The sequence below is a fragment of the Papaver somniferum genome, chromosome 9, assembly GCF_003573695.1.
Source record: "Papaver somniferum cultivar HN1 chromosome 9, ASM357369v1, whole genome shotgun sequence".
NCBI lineage: Eukaryota > Viridiplantae > Streptophyta > Magnoliopsida > Ranunculales > Papaveraceae > Papaver > Papaver somniferum.
The window spans coordinates 26421593-26448123 of record NC_039366.1 but is presented as its reverse complement, the minus strand read 5'-3'; the positions used below and the strand labels follow the sequence as shown (position 1 = coordinate 26448123).

The window sequence follows — 26531 nt, the reverse complement described above, 5'->3', positions numbered from 1 at the left end:
ATGTATCAAAATAATGAATCTTTTAAGAAAAGTAACAAAATACATACCCTTGTCTGATATACTTTTGCGGACCAGGAACCGGTATAACCAAATAAGATTGAAGACTTATCTGGGGCCTCGCCCCAAGGTCTTTTATTCTTCTTCGGTGGCAACAACAAATCTTTTACTTTAGGAATATGCATCCTTTTCGGTGCGGGCTCCTTTATCGGCTTCTTTTCTTTCTTTTGCCTTGGAGGTGCAGCTACAACTACCTCTTTTCCCTTGGTATTTTCTACCTCTTCATCATTTTCTTCCTCTTCCTTTTCTTCATCATTTTCTTCATCTTCCTTTTCTTCATCATTTTCTTCATCGGCCTCCTCTTCATCGTTTTCTTCATCTTCCTCCTCTTCATAATTTGCTTCCTCTTCCTCCCCTCCACCATCATCGGTTCCTTTAAATTCTTCTTCATATTCATCATTATTAGTTTCTTCCTCCACAATTTCATTTTCGTTGCCTTCACGGTTCGTTTCGACTCCGACCTCTTCTTGATCATTATGTTCCACTCCTTCTAGATCAACTCCAGATTCAGCCACAGGTTGTTCCCTCAACTTAATTTCAAACCTATTCTTCTTCTTCTTCTTCTCATTCTTGTGAATTCCTCTATTATCTACACCTAAATGCTTGTCACCGCGAGGGGTAGGCGTATGATCAATCGGGGTTAAATCATTTCCTCTCTTTTTATTCACCCTATCATGATTCCTACACAAGCATTACAATTGATTGATTTACTAAGCGTAGAACAAATAATATAGAAAACAAAAAACAAAAAAAACTGGGGAGTAGGTTTATGTACGGTTCGTAATAAGAGAGAAAATACAAACCGTAACACACTACGGTTCGTAAATAAGGAATCGTGACCAACCGTACCTAAACAACGGTTGGTAATTCAACTTTAGTTTCGAACCGTACATCACTACTTCAAAAAATCCTAACATACAGAATGATGTAGGTTGGTAACTGTCATTAAGTTACATACCGTACCCAAGTACGATTCGTAAGTGAGATGCAAATATGAACCGTAAAAAGTCTATGAAACATACAGAAGAAAGTACGGTTCGTAAGTAAGGTTTCATTACCAACCAAACATTAACAGATTTCTCAAAAAAAAAAATAAAGTACGGTTCATATTTGGGTAGTTAGCAACCGTAAGTTCTTCAAATCATGCAGGTACGGTTGGTATCTGGGTTATTTGCAACCGTAACTCACATGCAAAACTCAATTTTAAGTTTCAATTTCGATCCAAAACCCTAATATTTGATACAAAACTAACTTAAATCAAACAATAGACTAAACCCTAACTGGGTTTTTCGAAACATACCTCAAATAAGTTATTGTGCTTGATTTTGACGGTTGAGGAGTTTCAAATTGATGTTCTTGACCTAATGGAGGATTTGGTTCATTAGAACGGCTGCAATCTTCGTCAACCTTGTTCTTCGGCATCTCTAATATAGTTTCCAATCAACGATTATCAATTTTTCAACTCGCCGATTAATCGAAGAGGACGATGAAAAATCAATTTTAATGGTGATGGAGAGGAGGAGAAGAGATGATGAAGGAAAGTTGAAAAAAAATTGTTTTGATTTTCAGTTTCAATTGGGTTAATAATGGGAAGGACAATTCAGTCTTTTCAACCACAAAAACAAGGGTAAACTAGTCCATTTGAGGTGAAAAGGGTAATCTAGTCAATTAACAACCCCTACAGGACACCCCCTAACCAATAATAGATATTGTTATCACCCTTGCCGCCCCTCCAATGGAACCACCCGCCCCTATTGTTAAAAAAGAACTTCATAAATTACACAGTACTATAGCCGGCAATAATGAGATTTCGGTTCCTTCTTCTATTAAATCTGAATCTTGTTAAACTTCATGGGTATTGTAGTGATCCGAGCGGTTTGTAAAATTACTACAAGAGATTACAGAGATTTGAAATCCGAGTACGGATTGTAGTTCTACCCCTTCCTTCTAAATTCGAGTTCTAAGATTTTTATTGATAATCAAATGTATACAATTTTGATCTGTGTTTATATTTAGAAATTTATTTTAAACATTTAGGAAAATTAAGAAGAATTTCAAATTTTTCTACGAAAAAACTGTCGCAGATCAGGGATTCTAGAGATACGCTTTATAAATGATTCTAGAGTAATCTGTAATATGGGAAGAAGATGAATGTCTACAGTACCCTATGTATCAGCCAAACACAGAATACAAGTATTTAAGTATCACGGCATCTGAAAAATAAGCCGTTAGATATACAGAATCTAACGATGCACAAATTTTGTTAAAAATTTTTGTCAAAACATTTTGTTGAGGGATCCGGTTCGATCTAAATAATGCCACATCTTTATTTTCTAGCAGAAATAAAAGTGCCAGTTCAAATTTGCTACTGCACTGCGGCAACAAAATTTTTTCCTACACATAATTGTATAATTCAAAATAGAAATGCTTAGTATTTACTAATAGGACGGTTGCCACGGTGGAAGTGCCGACCGAAGAAGAATCTGATAGGGTTTGTCTGTGACTATTTTCGTCACGTTTCAGAAAAGGTGATACTTTCATCTTGTTTCAGAAAAAGTGATACTTTCGCCCGTTTTAGAAAAAGTGATACTTTCTCCCCGTTTCGGAAAAAGTGATACTTTAGGCCCGTTTCAGAAAAAGTGATACTTTTTCTGAAACGGGCGAAAGTATCACTTTTCCCGAAACGGGGTGAAAGTATCACTTTTCCTGAAAACGGGATGTGAAAGTATCACTTTTTCTGAAACGAAAAATTAGTCGATCCATAAACCAAAATATGGTTGCATGATGTGGTATGTATCCTTTGTGGTGGTTTGAATTTTCGAGAATTGTGCCTAAAATGAAAATATCATTTTTCTTGAAACTGAGGGAGTACATCGTTTTGTTAGTTGCAACGGAAAATTAATTGATGCATAAACCAAAATTTTGCTACATAAAGTATTATGTATCCTTTGTGGTGGTTTGTATAATGGATATACATTTATTTTCTAAAATTGTGCCTAAAATGATAAATACCTCTGAATTTTTTGTAAAGACTCTAAATTTGATATTGTTGTTTGTACTTGTTGCATAGAGTTTTTTATAACCTTTCCAACGAGATAAAATTTGTAAAATTCCAAAGCACGGATTTTTAAATATGTTATATTAAAGTTTACTTTCCAATTATACCATTGAAAAGATAGGATACGTAAGGAGTTATAGTAATTGGACTAAAAAGGAGGGACGTTTTTGGTTTTTCGGCCCTAACCATTTCCAATCTTTTTGTGTCAATTGATCACTTAGATTTTACAAAAAAAAATTGGCCATATAAAAGTCCTCCATGACTTCGCTCGGTCGGCCCAAAAATAAGTAGAGTATCTTACTAAGATCTTTTAGATACAAACCCCACCCCACGCGTAAGCACGAGAAACATCAAACAGGTCTTATCCGCTATAAACTAAGTACATAGAAATCATGGAGCCGTTATGGTCACATGCAATAATGGTCATTTAGATAATGGTAGATTAATCAAGGAGCACTTTCTTAGACGTACGTACATGCTGAGTTCATCGTTTCTTCTTATAGAAAAAAATACCGTCATGAGGAGTTGTGCGATCGCGTATCATTTAATAGTCCGCATGTGATCCCTAAACTTTTGGGATTTAGGATATGAGACTTTTCGCCCCAAACATTTTTACAGCGTGTTCGTTTCAAGTTTTTGGGAGTCTCGAAATTGGATTTCCAGATAATCGTCCTAATTACCCCAACCGAACAGTCATCAAATATCCAGAGTTTGATTCCGAGGGAACCCGATTCCCTCAAAATTCTTCATGTCCTTTCCAACGCTTGTCCTATGGAAAAGAATTCAATTCCGGAGGAAAAACATGGGAATTGAAGCGAAATGACCATATTAGCCCCTCGTAATCTTTTTATCTCTTAAATCGACGGGGAAAGAAAATAGAACCCTAGAAACAGTGAGAAATGGAGATCTTCTTTTTTTTGAACAGCGATGCCATGGATTTGGGATGTGAACGAAAGGGTTAGAAGTGGTGTATCTATGATTTAAAATACAGCAATACAAGCAAAGGAATTGGGAAGCTGAAGAAGAGTATTTGTTGATTGACTCTAAAACTGTTTTATTTTGTTTTAGTTATTGACAAGTTATTGGGGTATTTTAGTATTACTATAGATTTGGATTACTATAGAATCCAATTATCTCAACCAAACACAGATCTTTTGATTAAAGAATCAATTCCCTGGAATTGAATTCTAGGAATCAGACTACGCCATAATCCAATTCCTGGGTGTTGAAAAACTTGAAACGAACGCGTTGTTAGTAATGAGATTGGCCTGCCTGCCGTATCAAGTTAATTCAATCAATATGTTGTGTGACCAGACCTTGATACATTTTGAAAAGTTATTTTTTTTTATCAGTAAGAGGTTAGATTGTCTACTCAATTTCAGAATGATTTCTACAAATAAAACATTTGACTTTTTATACTTGGCTAAATTGGGACCTATGCCATTTAATTGGGACCTAATACTAAATGACGAAATAGGGTCATTGGGAGAAAATTCATAGAAACCCCTTATCCAATATTTATATTAATGCTCAATATACCCTTATTAAATTAGTGCTAATTCGGATTATTAAATAATATTTAATCAAGTTAATCCTGAAATTTACTTTCATTAATCGATAATCAAAACTTGTAAAAAAATTTGGTTTTTACTCGATCCAGAATCGGTTTATGTTAGTGCATTTGTAAACCGATTCTGGGTTGAGTTTTATGCTTAGGAAGATGTAAACCCAGAATCGGAGTTTTATCAATACCCACATAAACCGATTCCAGAAATCGGACATTTTTAATGCACATGTAAACCGATTATGCCTTACTTTCAGAAACAAAATATTCATTACATAGTTTAGAAAATTAGCCCACTACATATATATAGGACTCGGTATGGGAATTTGACACATCAAATTCTCATCAATGAACCTCCGAGCACGTCGGTACAACGTCGTATTTTCTTTGTGGTGAATGAACTTTCTTTCCCCATTACGAATTCTCCATAACCCGTTGAAACGTTCCAGCTGAAATTCAATGAATTCTTATATGTTAGTATGTGAACTAGTGTAGAATGATCGCATTACTCACTTTTTCCCTAAGAGGAGATCGTGGATGATAGTGGTACACCATATTTCTAATTATTACATACTCTCGCATTGCCCCTTTAATGTATTGGAATCGAAATGCCAAGTCTCTCCATTTGCGGTTGTTGGGATTCGCGGTACGCCCGTAAAAGAACTCTTTAACTCTCTTCCAAAACATTGAATAGATTTCATTCGGACGTTCACGGAACGTATTAGCAAAGGATTTAACGAGACACAAATCTTCTAATGGTTCCCATTCCATTTTCTAGGCTAAGTGTGTGATATGGGAGTGGCTGAAAGAGGTTGTCCTTATATAGATAAGGACTCAACGGCTATTTTTTTCAAATTCAAATCAAACAATCGGATTTTATGTATGTCCACATAAACCGATTGTGTCCTTACAAAATCGTATAAATTGTGCCTCTCAACAATCGGGCTTTTGTAATGCACATGTAAACCAATTGTAAAAGTTACAGAACTTTTCTTCATAAAAATCAGATTACATTTTTGTACATGTAAACCGATTCTAAAAGTTACAAAAATTTTCTTATTAGCAATCGGGCTACATATTGGTTGACGAAAACCGATTCTTGGCTTCAAAAGTTACAGGAGTTTGCTTCATCACAATCGGGTTTTGTAACCCCATAACACATTTCCTCCATCAGCTGGTATCCCTAAAGGTGGATCATCAGGGCCGCAAGCAAGCATCTTCAGATCTTCGGGCATGTGGTCACCTTTCTTCTTCTTTGGAACTTCTTTCTTCTGACCTTTTCCTTTAGGGTCTCCTTCTTGTTCTTGAACGACTTCTCTTATCTCTTTATCACCTTCCTCGTCACCTTCACTCCAATCACTTTCTTCTTCACCACCTTCTTTGTCACATTCTTCTTCATCACTTTCACTCTAATCACTTTCTTTGTAAGGACTCTCGAGCTCGTCAACGCTATTAGACTAGTCATGAGACGAATTAGCAGATAATAACTCGATTAGTTTAACACGAACGTTAATTAATAGAAATTAATCTAACAACTATATAGATACGAATTTAGTACCGTCGGATAGATCTCGAAAAGTTATGCGAATTAGACTACTCGAACGTGTCATTCGGGTACCGGACGAAGAAGATATCATCAATTTAGTGAGAGGGGCAAAATGGTCTTTTCCACATTAAACCGACTGGGGGTTCCCTTGTTCATTTCAGCGGGTCTTCCATAGTGTTTCCCCTTGTCTATCAAAACCAAACCCAGAAGATAAGTTCGCATTTTTCTTCTTCTTATTTTTCTCTTTTCTTCTTCTTTCTTCTTCTTCTTTTTTCTGTCTCTGTTACCGGCGATTGAGGGTTGAGAGTTCGATCTGAGAGATTTAATTGAAGAGGTAGAGCATGTTAAGTAGAAGATGATGATGATATTGTGGTTAATTGAGCACGAGATGAAGATGATTGGGTTTTTCTATGATTATGAAATAGGGTTTCTGAGAAATGAATTCGATTGAAGATTTTTATGATATTGAGGATGAAATTAAGTGATTAATGATGGGGTTTGATTATTGAGAACAACGAAGAAGAATTGAAGTCGAATTTCAAGTTTCAATAAAGAATTGAAGAACTAGCTAGGGTTTTATAGGAAATTCAGAAGAAGGATTGGAAGATGAATTGGGAGTTTAAGGAAGGGATTAGATATGGGTTTGACGTGGATTAGAGTGGTGATTGAAGTTTTGCTCCATTTAAGAGTATATGGTTTTAATTTTAAATCTGAGATTGATAACCAAATGTTGTTTATGAAGCTAGGGGTTGTTCTGATAATAGGAGAAGAAGGTGATAAACATGGTAAGATTTCAGTGATTAATCTCTCCTGCAATTTCTCAATTGGGAATCGATTTAAGAGGGGCTGGTGTTGGTTTTGAGATGAGTTATTGATTTGAGTCAGAACAAAAGAGAATCTGGATCGCAACTACCTGAGCAAACTTGATACAGTATGAGGTAATTACTTTCTTAGTCAATTTAGTAATTCTTTTTATTGTTGAGGATGAAATGAAACTGTGGTGGCAGTTTTGTGAGAATAAATGATGTTGGTTGTTGTTATGATGGATATGGAGTCAGATGAATGATTTATAAAGAGTAAATGAACTTGTGTTGGTATTACAAGTTTCAGTTACAGGGAATTGAAGCTACAGGACAATTGAGTTGAGGTTTTGTTGGTGTATGAATGAAACAATGCTTGTGTTAATACTGTCGAGTTATGAGAATTGGTGGTAATGGTGATTCTGAAGTTTGAATATGACTCTCAAATGGAGATCTGGTGTTATGGTTATTGTGGTGGTTGAATCGGTTAGGTGCGTATGATGTTGAGTGATGTGGTGTGTGATGCTGTTAGAGGGAGAATAAGATGTTGACTTAGTGAAGTTGATACTGAGTAGGATGTTGTAATGTTGGTGGTGGATGAATGTTGTTGTTGATGTTGCTTAGAGTTGGAGTTGTAGCTAGTGATTGCTGTGAAAGCTTGTAACTGCAATTGCAGGTAAACTTAGTTTGTAATTGTAAATGAGTTATAAAGTTTACTTAAAATGAATGTATCTAGAATTGAAATGTTAATGAAGTAGAACTGGAAATGAGACTATGGCAGGGAGGAATGGTTGCTCAGTTTGAGCTTAGTTAGTGTGTTGAGTCTTCTGATGCACCATTATGGTGCAGTTCATCTTCTGGCCTGAGCAAGGGCCTCGGTTTGTATAACCTGAATCAGTCCTGAGGACTGAGTTGACTCACTGATTTCCCTGACTTGACCTGAGTTTGATCCTTGAGCCGATTTGACTCAGTTGACCTTTTGACCAGGACCTTGACCGGACATGACTTGGAATAGATGTTGACCGTCAGTTGACCCTTTTGACTGTTAGTGACCGTTAGTTGACCTTGGTGGGAAGACCTTGTGTTAATGGGAAGGTTTGATGGACTTTGGCTTAGAACCATTAGTTGAACTTGTATGAGCCATGTGTGATCCTTTTGGTTAAACTCTTAGAGTTTTTGTGTGATTAACAGTTAGTCTATATTAATAACGATCGATTCAAAGGATCAACCAGTGGATCGTGGATCTCGAGGTAGGCGTGGCTTGTCATCAAAAGAGGTGTGAATACTTTTAACTCTTTTGAAACCATTGTTGTTTCTTTTACAAAAGTTTATGATTAACAAACTCATGCATTGTCAGTTTGTGCATTTCATGCTTTGTTTAAATTGCATTATGATTGTTCTGTTGATTCTTTGAATTTTTCCATGAATTGGAAAGAACCTGTAATGTTTTGTTGTCAATATGAATTGTTATGGGAAAAGAGAATTTACACGTGTGGTATATAGGATATGCTCCTTCATTTATATCTACATGAATTCAGCTTTTATGCTTATGAGGTGTGAAATTCGACACTAATATAAACTAATAGGGTGTGTAAGGAAGTGGTCGACACTCAATATAGTACATTGTTTGAAGAAGGAGTTTGTCCATATACATTGTTTGTGCATTTCCAGTGACTTAGTCACTTTGATGTTTGGGAAAACATGAATTGTTTTCCAAATCTTGCTCATGATTTCTTTAAAGTTAAATGTTATTCCTGCTGGGAACCCCTTTTAGAGATGATGTGCTCACCCATTCCCATTTTCAGTTTCAGAGACAGATCAGAGTTGCGCAGCGAAAGCTTCAAGGATTTGACTCCGTTAATTAGTTAACTTCTGCTATGTTTATTATGTTGTATATTATGTTTTGTAAACCAAATGACTATTGTATATGTATCATTTGAGAGGAGTTCTTGTATATATATTTCTGAGCGGGGCTAGTTTTGAGTTAAGATTTGTAGCAGATTTCTAAATTGAAGATTTATGTAAAGGATTTAGATTCTTAGTGCCTCTTTATTTAGTTAATTTCTTGGATTAGTCAGCTGCTAGCTTAGGGGGCCGCTACAGTATTGGTATCAGAGCTCACTATTAGATCTTATATGAGTGATAATAGACTAGTCAGTGCCCGTTAGTGAACTATATTTGTTTAGAACTGGGATGGGTTGTGAGATAAATCTTAATTCACTAAAAACAATCAAGAACTAAAATATTTATGAAATGATTGATTGATTTGTTCAGTATGTTGATTGTTTGCTCCTTGTTTTATGTATAGATAATTATGAAGTAAAAACTGTAGGTTGAAACCAATTGTAGTATAAATTAGAAATTTCGATAGAGAATTAAAGATTATATAGTCTCAGTTATTTATCACTTAAATAATCCAGCACTGGGGAATAGTGAGGTTTGAAATTCTGGTGTGTTTGTGTTGTCTTTGTTCGTAGGAAACCATCGTCGGGTCTTGCTAACCTGGACATGACAACTACAAGCATAGATTACCATTCATATTAGGAGGACTTGCTTCTATTAGTGGACTGATAGATCCCAAATTTAATTAGAAACTTTATTATAGAGTATTTATCTCGTAATTAGAAACAATAACTTATTAAATGAAAATTAGTATTTTGAACCTAAAGCCACAAATTTTAGTTGTACAAATCCACCTAGGTTTATGTGTTGTTTACGCTTAGACAAGAGATGGAATTATTCTATAAGGTAGGAAGTTTTGAAGACCAGAAGGATGGTTTTAGGACGAAAATGAATAAGGTGGGGAGAATGTAAGGCCCCCCGAGCTCGTCAACGCTATTAGACTAGTCATGAGACGAATTAACAGATAATAACTTGATTAGTTTAACATGAACGTTAATTAATAGAAATTAATCTAACAACGATCTAGATACGAATTTAGTACCGTCGGATAGATCTCGAAAAGTTATGCGAATTAGATTACTCGACCGTGTCATTCGGGTACCAGACGAAGAAGATATCATCAATTTAGTGAGAGGGGCAAAATGGTCTTTTCTTCATTAAATCGACTGGGGGTTCCCTTGTTTATTTCAGCGGGTGTTCCATAGTGTTTTCCTTGGTCTTATCAAAACCAAACCCAGAAGATAAGTTCGCATTTTTCTTCTTCTTTCTTCTTCTTATTTTTCTCTTTTCTTCTTCTTTTTTCTGTTTCTATTACCGGCAATTGAGGGTTGAGAGTTCGATCTGAGAGATTTAATTTAAGAGGGAGAGCATGTTAAGTAAAAGATGATGATGATATTTTGGTTAATTGAGCACGAGATGAAGATGATTGGGTGTTTCTGTGATTATGAATTAGGGTTTCTGAAAAATGAATTCGATTGAAGATTTTTATGATATTGAGGATGAAATTAAGTGATTGATGATGGGTTTTGATTATTGAGAACAAAGAAAAAGAATTGATAGTCGAATTTAAAGTTTCAATAAAGAATTGAAGAACTAGCTAGGGTTTTATAGGAAATTCAGAAGAAGGATTGGAAGATGAATTGGGAGTTTAAGGAAGGGATTAGAGATGGGTTTGACGTGGATTAGAGTGGTGATTGAAGTTTTGCTCCATTTAAGAGTATATGGTTTTAATTTTAAATATGAGATTGATAACCAAATGTTGTTTATGAAGCTAGGGGTTGTTCTGATAATAGGAGAAGAAGGTGATAAACATGGTAACATTTCAGTGATTAATATCTCCTGCAATTTCTCAATTGGGAATCGATTTAAGAGGGGTTGGTGTTGGTTTTGAGATGAGTTATTGATTTGAGTCAGAACAAGAGAGAATCTGGATCGCAACTACCTGAGCAAACTTGATACAGTATGAGGTAATTACTTTCTTAGTCAATTTAGTAATTCTTTTTATTGTTGAGGATGAAATGAAACTGTGGTGGCAGTTTTGTGAGAATAAATGATGTTGGTTGTTGTTATGATGGATATGGAGTCAGATGAATGATTTATAAAGAGTAAATGAACTTGTGTTGGTATTACAAGTTTCAGTTCCAGGGAATTGAAGCTACATGACAATTGAGTTGAGGTTTTGTTAGTGTATGAATGAAACAATGCTTGTGTTAATACTGTCGAGTTATGAGAATTGGTGGTAATGGTGATTCAGAAGTTTGAATATGACTCTCAAATGGAGATCTGGTGTTATGGTTATTGTGGTGGTTGAATCGGTTAGGTGCGTATGATGTTGAGTGATGTGGTGTGTGATGCTGTTAGAGGGAGAATAAGATGTTGACTTAGTGAAGTTGATACTGAGTAGGATGTTGTAATGTTGGTGGTGGATGAATGGTGTTGTTGATGTTTCTTAGAGTTGGAGTTGTAGCTAGTGATTGTTGTGAAAGCTTGCAACTGCAATTGCAGGTAAACTTAGTTTGTAATTGTAAATGAGTTATAAAGTTTACTTTAAATGAATGTATATAGAATTGAAATGTTAATGAAGTAGAACTGGAAATGAGACTATGGCAGGGAGGAATGGTTGCTCAGTTTGAGCTTAGTTAGTGTGTTGAGTCTTGTGATGCACCATTATGGTGCAGTTCATCTTCTGGCCTGAGCAAGGGCCTTGGTTTCTATAACCTGAATCAGTCCTGAGGACTGAGTTGACTCACTGATTTCCCTGACTTGACCTGAGTTTGATCCTTGACCCGATTTGAGTCAGTTGACCTTTTGACCAGGACCTTGACCGGACTTGACTTGGAATAGATGTTGACCGTCAGTTGACCCTTTTGACTGTTAGTGACCGTTAGTTGACCTTGGTGGGAAGACCTTGTGTGTTAATGGGAAGGTTTGATGGACTTGGGATTAGAACCATTAGTTGAACTTGTATGAGCCATGTGTGATCCTTTTGGCTAAACTCTTAGAGTTCTTGTGTGATTAACAGTTAGTCTATATTAACAACGATCGATTCAAAGGATCAACCAGTGGATCGTGGATCTCGCGGTAGGCGTGGCTTGTCATCAAAAGAGGTGGGAATACTTTTAAATCTTTTGAAACCATTGTTGTTTCTTTTACAAAAGTTTATGTTTAACAAACTCATGCATTGTCAGTTTGTGCATTCCATGCTTTGTTTAAATTGCATTATGATTGTTCTGTTGATTCTTTGAATATTTGCATGAATTGGAAAGGACCTGTAATGTTTGTTGTCAATATGAATTGTTATGGGAAAAGAGAATTTCCACGTGTGGTATATAGGATACACTCCTTCATTTATATCTACATGAATTCAGCTTTTATGCTTATGAGGTGTGGAATTTGGCACTAATATAAACTAATAAGGTGTGTAAGGAAGTGGTCGACACTCAATATAGTACATTGTTTGAAGAAGGAGTTTGTCCATATACATTGTTTGTGCATTTCCAGTGACTTAGTCACTTTGATGTTTGGGAAAACATGAATTGTTTTCCAAATCTTGCTCATGATTTCTTTAAAGTTAAATGTTATTCCTGCTGGGCACCCCTTTTAGGGATGATGTTCTCACCCATTCCCACTTTCAGTTTCAGAGACAGATCAGAGTTGCGCAGCGAAAGCTTCAAGGATTTGACTCCGTTAATTAGTTACCTTCTGCTATGTTTACTATGTTGTATATTCTATTTTGTAAACCAAATGACTATTGTATATGTATCATTTGAGAGGAGTTCTTGTATATATATTTCTGAGCGGGGCTAGTTTTGGGTTAAGTTTTGTAGCGAATTTCTAAACTGAAGGTTTATGTAAAAGATTTAGATTCTTTGTGCCTCTTTATTTAGTTAATCTGTTGGATTGGTCAGCTGCTATCTTAAGGGGCGCTACATTCTTCTTCAACACCTTTCTTGCCACGAGCATCTTCATCACTTTCACTCTCATCACTTTCTTCTTCACCACCTTCCTTGCCACCACTTTGTTCTTCAATCCTCTCCTCCTCACCACCTTCTTGTTCAGTAGGTGTATCAGAATCAATTTCTTCATGTGTTTGTTGCTCCCTCGAGGTGGTGGGTCATTGATGCTGATCCCTTTGGATTTACTCCCTTTGCCCCTTCGGTGGGAAGCATTCAAATTTTGACCATCTATTCGACGAGGTCCCAAAGGCTTAGGAGTAGCATGGTCATTTTTCTTCTTATATTTCTTTTCGGCTTGATTTTTTTGCCTGTAGAATACGGATTTAAGCAACAAAAAACAATGGAATAGAATGCATTTTTAAAGTCAGGGTATATAATCGGTTTACTCGATATACATATGAAATCCGATTCCAAACATACAAAATTAACAATCGGATTTTTGCAACTGCTAATGCGAACCGATTCATGAAATCGGTTTACTCGATATACATATAAAGCCCATTTCTAAAATTAACAATCAATTTTTGTTAAGACATATGTAATCCGATTCCAACAAAATAAGATCCAGGAAGATTGGATACAACAATCGGACTATTTATACACTAACGTTCCTTGATTCCTTTTCACATGCAAAACAATCAGACTATAAGTTTATGAACATAATCCGTTTCTGATAAGAATCGGGTTACTTCATGACTAACGTAATCCGATTCTGTAAACACTGAAATTTTTGGATTTCAAAATTCTCGATTTCTAACCTAAAGCATGTTACTAAAACCTAGTTTAGAGGATTGGGTTGATAGAAAAGTACCTGATTCGACCCATTTCTTCCTCATGTGCGATACGAGAGGTTTCAAATTGTTCTTGCACTTCCCTCGTTCTATTTTGAATCGCTTCAACAAGCCCGGGATCATCGTCACTAGAATGATTCATGTTAGTAGCATACTTAGTTCTTGGTTTCGACATTTTATGGAAGAAAGAAAACGATTAATCGTTTCTGAATCGTCGATCATCGACGATTTTTGGTTTCAAAAAAATGGAAAAAGAGGGAGTGGAGGAGATGAATCGGTTTTTATGTTAGAAATAAAAACTGATTTTTGTTAGTTAGGTTTATTAAGGATTGATGCGGATAATTTAGTAATATTAATATTTTTTGAGGGTAATTTTGGTAATTTACATAAATATTAGACACCCCTCATCATTGTGAATTGGATAGATGAAGTAATCTATAGGCCCCAATATGCCCCAATTTAGCCAGGTTTTTATAAAGTGAATTTTTTTACCAACTTCTGGGAGCGACTTCTATTTTTAAAGAAGCCGGGCACATTTTCTTACTCCCTTCATTTCACACATAAAGAAGCATATTATTTTGACACGGAGTGAGTATTAATCAGAAAAGAGTTGTTAATACAGGGATACGAAGCAGAAGCATTTTAGTGCAGCCATGATTTTACTGACAGGTATCTTTCCCAAATCTCAGGCCGACTGAGATGCTCGCCTTTCTCTGTTTCCCCCCACGTTCCTTGGTACTTATTGTATTAACACTAACAAAAAAATCATGGATATTAAATCAATTCAAACTAAAGTTCATGTCCTATAAATAGACCAGTACTTTCTCTTTTAATCCCATCAGTATACCACAAAAGAAGAAGAAGAAAATCCTACTGGATACATAATTATCGCTTACGATGGCTTATAGTAGTTCATCATCATCTCTAGTTTGGTTGTTTCTCTTTGTTACAATTGCTGTTTCTTCCTATTCAGGTGAGTGGATGTTCATATTTTTTATACGTACGATTACTAGCAAAATCTTTCTTAGTAATATATATCTGAAGTTGTTTTTTTTTATCATGCAGAGATGGTAGCAGCCCAACTTTGCCAATTCAATGACAAATGTGATGCATGGTCTCCAGATCTTACTGGAGAATATTGGGGATCTTCTTGTAATCATTGCATAGAGGTTTGTTCGAGAGATTGTTTGGAAAAAGGTTGGCCAAGCTGCAATATTGGAAAATGCGTACCAGTCTATGGAACGCGTGCCTTCAAAAGGCCATGTTGTTGTGCGGGCCCCAAATCTCCACCACCACCACCACCCTCACCCCCACCTCCTCCCCCATCTCCACCTCCACCTCCACCATCGCCCCCTCCACCATCTCCACCTCCACCATCATCTCCTCCTCCACCCTCACCTCCACCACCATCTCCCTCTCCACCTCCTCCACAATCACCATCTCCTCCATGTCCATCTCCAGAAAGGATGTGTAAACTCGAGGAAACATATGTAGATTTTCATGTGGTTGGCACCAGTAACTGCAGATCTTGTAGAAGTGGTTGTTAGAAAAAATGCAAGTCAATGGATAGCACAGTGGCAAGGCAAATGTGCTCAAACGAAGATGAATCTACTACACTGTTTTGCACCTATTGCTGTAAAGATAACACACCCACCTCTGCCACCTCAAGGATCGATTTTATGTGAAGTCGGGGATGGCGTGGACTATTTGATTTTGTAACACCCTGCTCTTGCAGTCTCTGACGATGTAAAGGCTGAATGTTCACCAAGAATAGATCAATTTAGTACGTATGTGTGAGCTAAGCATGGTGGTTGACACTGGATGGGGGCGTGAACCACCTGCTAGTATTTTTTAATAGAGTTTTTTCTCTCTCTTTTTTCTTCTTTTTGTTGGAGGTTTTGGCCCCAAGTCCCCCTCTATTATTGGGAAAAATATGGTTTAGTCCAAAAATCAGTCAAAAAATGCGTTGTAGTCCAGTTCGAGTCAACTAGGTACAAATTAGTTCAAATATATGAAAAGTACCCTAATAATCCTTAATATTTACAATTAGTACCAATATTTGTATTTTAGTCCAAAATGACTCATGATGACATCATTAATTTTAAATAATATATAAATATTTAAAAAACAATTTAACTTTCGAACCGTTCATCCAAAATTTACAAACTTTATATATTCGAAAAACTCTTTTCGAGATATACAAAAAGAGTACCCATATGACTATATAATTTTCACTTTTAAATTTTTTTTTAATTCACACTAGTGTACAACCATGGACACATCGACAAAAATACAGAAAAAATCCAACATTCATGATAGCCAGACTGCCATTCTAGTCTGCACAGACTGACAAAAATATCAACCACGCCAAAATCTTGTTGAATAATGGCAGGATTTGCATAGGATGGTTTAGCAGTTAACCTGCATCCAAGAAAAATCAATAAAACATAAGAAACCACATCTTGAAAAAAAAAAAGATAACCTTTCACCAACAACCACATAAAAAATAAAGCAAAGAAAAAGATCAAAATAAAAAGTTAAACAGTTATTAAATTAAAGAGACACGATCCATTTGGGCCTAACTACACAAACTTAATATCAACAAATACGAACCAAAGTTTCCCTTCCTGACAAATCAGTCACATGTTGCAAACCAAATTGAAACATACTAGAGTTCAATACAACTTCCACAGAAAAACCATAACTTTCAAAACATGCGTGATGCAGATCATCCACAATCACACACAAACCTATTTTTCATGGGAATTACATAAATGCTGAGATGCACCAATATGTACACCGATGTAAAACACGAGAAACCTATTTTTTTCATGGAAAATACACGGGTACACCAGTGTGTACACCCCTTCCAAACATGCACAAAACCTATCACTCATAACCACACAAAAATGTACTTTTTCATTGAAAAAACACAGGTGCACCAATATGCACACCACTGTAAAACATGTATAAAGACGATCATTCATAACCACACACAAACCTACTTTTTCTTGGGAATTCCACTAGTCCACCAATATGCACACCTCTCCAAAACATGAATAAAGCCTAATTTTTTAGCTAAGATATCCTAATGCACAAAATCTTATTATCAGCTGAGACCAACATCAAAGTGGGCATCAAAAAAGGAACCAAGTATACAATTAGACCAGATACCTATTACCCTGTTGCAACATTTTGGGTTGCAAGCATAGAAACATGAGGCGAGGACCCATCTTTATCAGCTTTGACCTTCATTCCCCCTGCAATTGTGTTACAACATCTTGAGCTACAAGCATAGCAACATAAGGTGAGGTCATTTCCTAAGGCAAATGTGCTCACAATCTCCTTTATCCTTTTCAACCCATCCTCTGAGCTTATCCAATTCCTGTAAATAAGATTAGACGAACAACATTAAAATGAAATGCAAGTTAAGAAAAGATATTATATATAAGATCATATGTATATGCACAGACCTCACCATCTCTGACCAAGAGGTATGAACTGACTTCAAAGTCAGGCAGAGCGACTTAAAATCAACATGTGTACAATTATGTATACATTAAAATGAACATGTGTACAACTATGTGCACATTAAAAATGAACGTGTGTACAATTATGTACACATTAACGATCGACAGGTCGATTGTAAACTATCGACCATGCATGTACAGAATAAATAGGTAAAAACTCTTCATTTCTCTCAAAATGAACTTATGTGAAACGAAATATAAAATATCATTCATAAAAAACGGATATGTTTCTGAAAATTACAAAATAAAAAATTGCACATTTAGAAGATACTGATAAAGTTAATCCAGAATTTAGAAATATATGTGAGGTTTTTCGAAAGGATTCTTACGAATACGAATTTTACGAAAAAATGATTATTATTATTCTGTGGATTATGTCGCGCAACCAACTATAATTGAATGGCCTAAACTTTTTGTATCAATAAAAAAATAGATTAAATGAAAATTAATTCTCACATATAGAAGTTTTGTATCATCTCCTTCATATCAACCACTCATAACCCTACTACTGCAAACAACTATATCACCTCAACCATTCAACTCGAATCTTCTATCTTTGTTGTAGCTTTCTAAATCTCTGACATATTACTACAAAAACAAGAAAAAAAAATCTTCGAGTCAGGGACTCAATCCATACTATATGTGGTTCTCCCCATCGCCTGACTCAATCCATACCATATGTGGTACTCCTCATCATGTTTAGATCTCGTAGAGACCGATATGGATCATTGTAGTGATTCCTCGAGTCAGGAAGAAATCTATGTCTATTGTGTATAGACAAGTCTAAATACAAATACTAATTTGATAGTTTCAGGTTCATAATCAATGTTGAAACAAAGTGCACGAACTGGTGTACTTAAAAGTACACTGCGCACAATCGGTGCACATTTAAGTACACCGGTACAATAAAAGCAATGCACATAAAGGTTTTTACAGATTATCTTCACAGAGTTTACAACGAAAGGAATAATTGGTTAGAGAGGCTGCATGTAAATAATTTACCTCGTCAACTTTGTTATCGTGAGATGCAACTCGTTTTGTTACGGCCAATATTGTTACCTATAAAAAGAAAATGTAAGAAATCATGACACACCAAGATGGGATAAAAGAAAATATAAGACAAATAAAGTAGAAAAATAAGGGTAACGAGAAAAATAACAGTGAGCATAAAATAGATTTTGCACATCGATCATTTAAAATAAATTTTCTATTTATTTATGGACTTCTCAAAAAGAAAGTATGAACTATTCAAACTACTGGTGACTCTCAAATTAACCTATGTTAAATGATGCAAAAAAATCACCTAAACAGAAATCCACACAAAAAAAAAGATTCTCCAGCTTCAATGCGTCTCTTAGATATGATCGATCCTCATGATCTTCGACCTGAAAATTAAAATATTAGACATCATATTTAGTTGCTTTGAAGAAAAAAATATAAATAAAAAACAATTAAATTGCAAAGCTATGCCAAACTTCAAAAATAATAACACGTGTACAACTATGTACACCAAAATAATTAACATGTGTACAATTTAATACACATTAATAATTCAAAAATAAAATGTATAAAATGAGCACAAGCTACTAAGGAAAGTGTTTACTGTATCTATAGATTGTAGAGAGCCAGATAAAAACTTGGACTAGTTGTCTCTTTAAGGTTGTTATGTTTGTTTAGATAATAGGTGTTACCTTTTGAACCATCTCCTAATGTATAACATAAAAATTTCAAAAAATAGTCGTGCACCGCAGTTGCTCAATTATGTAATAAAGTGATTGGACGCTTTGCATGAACTAATATTATGTTAATCAACCACTATGTACTGGCGACATTCAAGTTCTCAAACAGAAGTGCAAACAGAAAAATGAAATGATAATCAACCACTATGTCTCAAGTATGCAGTTCTTGTCCCATATCCTATCTATTTGTATCTATAGAAACGAGTACATTTTAAAATCCCTTCACATAACATTACTCTTTCTGTCATGTTCTTTTCTCATTATTTACTGTTTCAACAAATCTTTGATAGGGAAAAAAACAATGTACAATAAAGTACACATACTATATAAATAAAGTTTATCATTTCTTTTTATGTGTTCCTTTTACATAAGGCAAAGAAAATCCCTACACTTGTATCATTCTGAAATGAGGGTCAAGAGACTACTTACTAACCCATCCAGCAGCAAGCCCCCGGTCCTTGAATATCACCATTCAAACATGCAATAGTTTTTCATATTAAAAAGTACCACCACCATTATCAATAATACACCAACATAAAAAAATGGAAAATGATAAATAATTTGCACTATGAATGATAGATTGTCAAAATTACAAATTATGATCATAACTGACTGTAATCTGGGAAACCCTATAGGGTCAAATTCTCATGGTAACTTGTTGATAGGGGGAGTAATCCACTCTTAGCAATGTGTAAGGAGCATGGGCATGTGTCAGGAGCATATTAGGTGAGGACAAAATACACCTAGACATGATGAAAATGAAACAAAGTAGTGCCATACATTCTAACTGAGCTGAATTCTTATTATTAAGTTCTATTCATTCATGAATATAGTTTTCAGTGTTAACACCAACAAACCCATATGGATCATTCACCTGATAAAATAAATGGTATTATCCTCATAATTGACCATTCAAACTGATAAAAAATGGTATTGTCATCATATTTAATTCACATGAGATTGCATATACACAAATCAATCAAACATAACCATGAATAAACACCGTACATACACAAATTAAAGATATGAAATAGTAATACTTACAACAGGGGTATGTATTTCTTTTTTATCCCGAGTATCATCAGGACCCCAAGAAGATAAAATTGGTGTTGTTGTTTGATAATAATTGTCATCATCATCATCATCATCCACATCCATATCGCCCTATTTTTGATGAGTTAATAATTGTTCGATAATAATTACAGTTTCTTCAGATCTAGAAAATCGAAGAAGAAGTAAAGAGGAAATCAATCAAATAACATAAAATGAAAAGATTAGAGCGCTAACCCGAAGAACGAATCTCTGTGGAAGAACAACAACTATAAATCGCCTATGTGTTTATCTCTCTCTTTCCAAAAAAATTTCTGAGATCTAAAAAACATCGTAAAGACGAGAAGGGTAATTAAGGTAAGGTAAAATGATGGTATTTTTGGATCAGGTGAATTTTGGACTAACTCGTCCAAAGTTTGGACTAAACTGTTAATGCGGGAGAATTTTGGACTACCGTGTACTGGGCTTGGGAAGGGAGGACTAGAATGTCCAAAATTCAGAAATAATGGGATTAAATGTTAATTTCTACTAAATTACTACCCTTGTGAGTTTTCCCAAAAATTAATCTATCTATATGTTGAGCCCGTGCAAGTGCATTAATACAAGTCTTATTTGTGTTATGTGAAACAGTAAATGAAAGAACAGAAATCATGATATCATGATGTCTTCAATGTCAAAGAGAGAGGGACACGTGCTTGTGCACAGACTTCGTAATATTTCATTGTCTATAATAGTCCTTTCTAGCTTCTTTATCTGGTAAATTAAGTTTAGAATTTTCTGTTAGAAGCCTAGTTAGCAATTCGGGATTTGGCAAACGTACGGAACGGCAAACGCACGAGTATTATACGGTTTTGTAAAATTCAGATTCGGTCCAAAATTCGGTCAACGGGACGTGATTCGTCAGTAATTCGGAACGTCCTACGTACGTGTATAATTCGATTTATAAATGTGAGTTCGGCTCTGAAAATTCGGTATATATATAACAAATAATTTGTATTTATAAGGTCATAGACCAATTTTTATGCATATGTGTGAGTTATTTAAAGAAAAAATAAACTTAATATGATGATATTAATAATATATACAAAATTAGTTATCCAAGAGGACGTCGTATGGTGGTTTAGATGCTTGGTTAGTGAGTTTGAGATCTCTCTCACCTTCACCTTCAGATCTCTTCAGTCGTTTTTGTTTCATAAAAATTACAACACTCTATTCGGTCGTGTATGCTCGGGAGGCAGTAAAGCCCAAAAAGTGGAGTCTTTGAAAAGTAAAAGCTAAAGAATTTATGGCGAATTAAGCGGACGTATCATTCGGGATACGTAAAATTCGTGAATGATTCGCGAATAATCCGGGAATGCCACATAATATGTGACTTGGGTTCGGAGTTGCAAACGTACGCGAATAAGACGGTAAAATCCGTGATACGGAAAAATTCGCGAATGATTCGCGAACTTACTAACTAGGGTTTGAAGTAGTAGTTGGAATACAAGCATTTCATTAGATATCTTATTAAAGTTACTCCAAGAAAAAGAAAAAAGTACAATGGCTAGGCTATGGTAAAAACGAAAATGCTTTATACCCCGCTCATACCCCCAGATTTTACTCCCGTGTTGTTATACTATCGGAAATTGGGTCAATTGTCCAAATATTTTTAAAAACATGGATCAAATGGACGAGTAAAAATTAGTATGGGTGAAATGCTAGCAAGAATGAAACTGGATTCATCCTGGCTTTAACTTAAAAAAAAAGTGAGGATGAAACTGGAATACTGGATGCATCCTGATATAAATTAAAAATAAGAAAAAATATTTGAAAATGGGTAGGATGAAACAGTTTACATCCTGACCATGGTTTTTAAAAGCGCTGCTTCGCACTACGCTTCGCTCTGAAGGGTAGTTATGAAGCAAATCTACCATGAAGCGCCGCTTCACGCTACGTTTTGTACGCTTCGCTTCAGATTTTTCCAATTCGCTCCTAAGCGACCATGAAGCGGAATATTCCTTTAATTGATGTGTTTTTTGACTTAGTCAAGTCATTTTTAGGGGGGTTTCGAACTTCCGAATTAAAATAAAGTGAACCACCATGCCACGCTAGTTTTTGAAATTAACTGGACTTATATTAAATTTATACAATTATTATCTTCCTAAATATTAAATTATTAATAACAAACTACTATTATTTTTATAGGAAAAAATCCGTTTCAAACATCAATCATGAAGCGACGCTTCACGCTTCAACATAAACATCGCTTCGTAAAAATAAAAAACGCTTCACGCTTCGCTTCACGCTTTCAATACCTTGATCCTGACTTTTTTTACAATTACGTCCATTTAAACAGTATCAAATTCTATATGTCCTTTTCACCCAGGAATTGTTGATTTTGGTCTTTTTAACCAATTTTGTGTTATCGTTATACTATTGTCTCAAGCCCTTATTTAGAGCTTCTTCAATAGCATGTGTGTGGAGATAAATGTCAAAATCCACCAAGGATACACGTCCATTTTCTTTAAAATCATTCTCCAACCATGATGTCTTAAACCAATGTATAGATGATTTTGGGTAGACATTGTCAAGGTGAATGTCTTTTTAGACATTTCCCTTGACATTGTCTACCATCCTAGTCAGCTTTTAATTAAATGAATTGACTTAAAAATATTAATTAATTAACCAATTTTAGCTCTAATAAAATCTTAATTATGAAAAATAAAGTTTATGCTAATTAAAAGATGTTACATGCAATACTCTTGGAGATCGATTTTTTTCTTTCGCTAATTTTAAGGAAAAAAGATTGAGGATATCTTATTTGTGTTGCCACATAGGAAACACACACAATGACCATTGGAGAAGCTCTAACTCCAGAAAAAGGGAGGGGGTGCCACATCATGGGTGTATGAAGTGGGGTACGTAGCACTGTCGTGGTAAAAATTAACCCGAGGAAAATGTTCGAGAATTTTTTTCAGTGGATCTACACCGATGCTAAAAAAAACAACAAAATAAACCGTTGTTTATCAAAGTCTGAAGATGTAACGAACCTATCCAATTTACTCGAGGAAAATTCACTCTTTCTGATCACGCGCCAATCAATTTGAGCTGCGACATCCAAGATTGGGGTCCTTCTCCATATCACTTCCAAGCGATCTTCCTCCACAATACCAATCTGCTTGAATTAATGGAAGAATGGTGGGGTTCGTATTCATTTCATGGCTCAGCTGGTTATGTTTTGGCCAAGAAGCTTCAAACTCTGAAGGAGAGTATTAAAATTTGGAATAGAGATGTTTTTGGGAAGGTAGATAGACAAATTGAAGCAATTATTGCTGAACTTGCTATCTTGGATGATTTGGCTGACAAGGAGGTAATAACTTCTATTCAGGAATCTAGAAGATCAGACATTAAACAAGATTTCGAGAACTTGGAAGATAGAAAACATATCATGTTACTTCAAAAATCAGGCAATTCATGGTATCTTGATGGAGATAAAAATACTATTTTTTATCATAAGATCGTGAAGTTAAGGAAACAGAAGAACACAATTCAGTCCCTCAACATTAATAGTCAATGCACAGAGGCCAATGAGATGATTAAATCCTCTATCACTGGTTACTTCTCCACTTTGTTCTCTAGTAATTCTAGTCCAAGACCTTATATTTCCAATATGAAGTTCAAAAGGCTGATGTGGAAATGGTTGCTAGTATGGAAGGTGTCATTACAGAATTGGAGTATTTAGCGACTTTAAAAGTTTGGGTCAAAACAAGACTCCGGGACTAGACGGCTTCCAAGTGACCATTATCAGGAAGTGTTGGCATTTCATGATAAACGATATACTAAAAGTTGTGAGGGATTTCAATAAATAGGGTACGATCATTTGGAGACTTAAGAACTCATTTCTCTCCCTGATTCCAAAAAAACCTGTAGTCGAAAAAATTAAAGATTTCAGACCAATTGGACTCCTTAACAACGTATACAAGATAATTTCGAAAGTATTGGCTGTGAGATTGAAGCTAATTCTTCCCATATTAATTTCCCATCAAGAATTAGCTATTCTTAAGGGGAGACAGATTCTTGATAGTGCTTTGTTAGCCAATGAATGCCTTGACTCTCGAATAAAAAGTGGGGTTCCGGGAGTAATATGTAAAATCGACTTTGAGAAATCGTTCGACCATGTTCTTTGGGAGTTTGTGGATGAAGTACTAAAAATGACGGGGTTCAGAGAGCTGTGGAGAAAATGGGTTCAAGGATGCATCACCAGCACACCAACTTTTGTTCTAATAAATGGCTCGGCTCACAATAAATTCACTACGTGGAGAGGTTTAATGCAAGATGATCCGCTCTCGTCCTTCCTTTTTCTAATTGTTTCCGAAGCCTTGAACCTCCTTTTCCATGCAGGACACGAATCAGGTCACCTAGGGGGTTTTAGTATGAGCGTCAGCGGGAACAAAGTGATTCATCTTCAATTCGTGGATGATACTCTAGTATTTTTAGATGACTTGATCGAGCAGATAAATTACCTAAGGTATTATCTTGTGTGTTTTGAGATGGTATTGGGTCTAAGAATCAATTTTTCCAAGTGTGGGCTCTTTGGGGTGGAAGATGCAACTAATCTCGAAGTAATGTCGGCAATGATGGACTGTAAAACTGATTATCTTCTTTCTAATTAACTGGGTATGCCTCTGGGGGATAATACAACCAACACGCAAAAATGATAAAAAATAATTGAGAGATGCAAAAGGAGACTTTTTTCTTGGAAGAGATCTTCTCTTACAAAAGCTGGTAAGTTAACTCTAGCAAAGAGTGTTTTATCGAGTATTCCTATTTATATGCTCTCTCTCTTTATTGTTCTCAAAAGGTCTTCAAAGCGATTGAGAAGGTTATTCGTGACTTCTTATGGGACTCCTCTGATTCTAAAAAAGGGCATCATTATGTGAAATGGAAAATCTGTTGTACTCATTTGAAAAATGGGGGGCTTGGTTTCAAATCTTTGAAAAGCATGAATAGAGCCTTAGTTTCCAAATAGTGGTGACGTTTCAACAAAGAGAAAAGTGTAATGTGGAGAAATGCCATTGTTTCAAAACATAATCAGCAAACTTTGACAGAGAAACAAAGAAGCCTAAGCCACCAAACAAATGCGGAATCTGGAAAAGTATTTATTCGCTTTTAAACTCTTTCAATCTCTGTGCAAAGTTGAAAGTAGGGAATGAAAGTACTATTAGGTTTTGGGAAGACATGTGGGTGAGCGATGAAGTCTTTTTTTCAACATACCCCTCTCATTTTACGCCATCATTTCAGCAAAGAATTGGACAGTGATGAAATGCGCTACAACCATTTCAAATCGGGGTGCTTGGATTCTCGGCTTCGATAGAAGACTATCCTAGAATCAGATTACGGAAGTATCTTCCTTACTTTCAGTCATTGAAGAAATCGTGTTGGATACAAGTGAAGACTCAATTTTTTGGTCGATAGACAAGTCATGGAATTTCACCGTAAAGTCAGCATACTCTTGGTTTAATAAAGACCATGAATTGGAAATTTAAAACCTTAGTGTGTGGTCAAGGACTTGGCCACATAATATTGGATATAAGTACTATGGATTCGCTTCGTAAGAAAGGTACTTTAATCATTAACGGTTGTCCTTTATGTTGCAAAACGGGTGAATCTTCCACTCATTTACTTTTTCACTGCCCTACCTCTTCCAGTATTTGGTGTTACTTCCAGATGCGGTTGTTTCTTCACCTTCTGTTCTTGTTTCTGTAACTTATGTTGCAACATCAGCTCCTCCACAGATCTGTGATTGTAAATGTATTTATAGAGAATTTCTGCTAATTCTTCATCCTCATCAATTTCATCCAATCTCAGCTCTTGGTCTATTCCCAAGTTTGCTAGATGCCGAACAACTTGAGCTCTTGATAATCCAGTATAAGACAGATGAAAATATGGAGGGTCTCCTTGGCGTTCCAACTCCAAAGCATCATAGAACATTTCATCGAGTGGTAGATTTTTGTCTGCATTCTTTCCTTCACTAATTTGATCTAATCCACTCTTGAAACATTGGACACAATAATTCTTTTTCTCTTTAGGATTTTTGGGATTATCTCTTGGTGGACAACCACAATCTGAAAATGCAGGGGTCTAACAACCACACCCAACAATTCGTTTGGCAATCTGAGATGACTTACTCCAATACACTTTCTAGAGAATCAACTAGACAGTCAGACTCAATCTAGAATAAAGTATATCAAGGAGTTTAATATCTCTAACTCTTAATTCAATCCGCAATCAGCAAATAGAAATCTGCGAGCCCAATTGAATACAAGAGGAGTTACTACTTGAACGGTACCAAAGACCAATCTTCAAGTGTCAATCAATGTAAATCAACAACCAAAGGTTGGCTATTCTAATTGATTGATCTTAACGCACAACCTGTGATATTTCAATTATATAACAAAATATAATGCGGAAAAGAAATAACACAGACACCAGAATTTCGTTAACAAGGAAACCGCAAATGCAGAAAAACCCCGGGACCTAGTCCAGATTGAACACC

General features: G+C 35.6%; 2 long non-coding RNA genes across 2 annotated transcripts; one reads left to right on the top strand and one right to left on the bottom strand.

Moving 5' to 3' along the window:
* The first annotated feature begins 6254 nt into the window (after nt 1–6254).
* On the top strand, nt 6255–7800 carry LOC113308491. The gene is made up of 2 exons (XR_003339823.1): nt 6255–7178; nt 7358–7800. It is a non-coding gene; the product is annotated as an uncharacterized LOC113308491 (long non-coding RNA).
* Nucleotides 7801–15783: 7983 nt separating this feature from the next.
* On the bottom strand, nt 15784–20341 carry LOC113308786. Its single transcript, XR_003340069.1, has 6 exons — nt 20231–20341; nt 19988–20107; nt 18508–18589; nt 18207–18263; nt 16849–17059; nt 15784–16095 (listed from the first exon to the last, which is right to left on the bottom strand). It is a non-coding gene; the product is annotated as an uncharacterized LOC113308786 (long non-coding RNA).
* Nucleotides 20342–26531: the final 6190 nt, after the last annotated feature.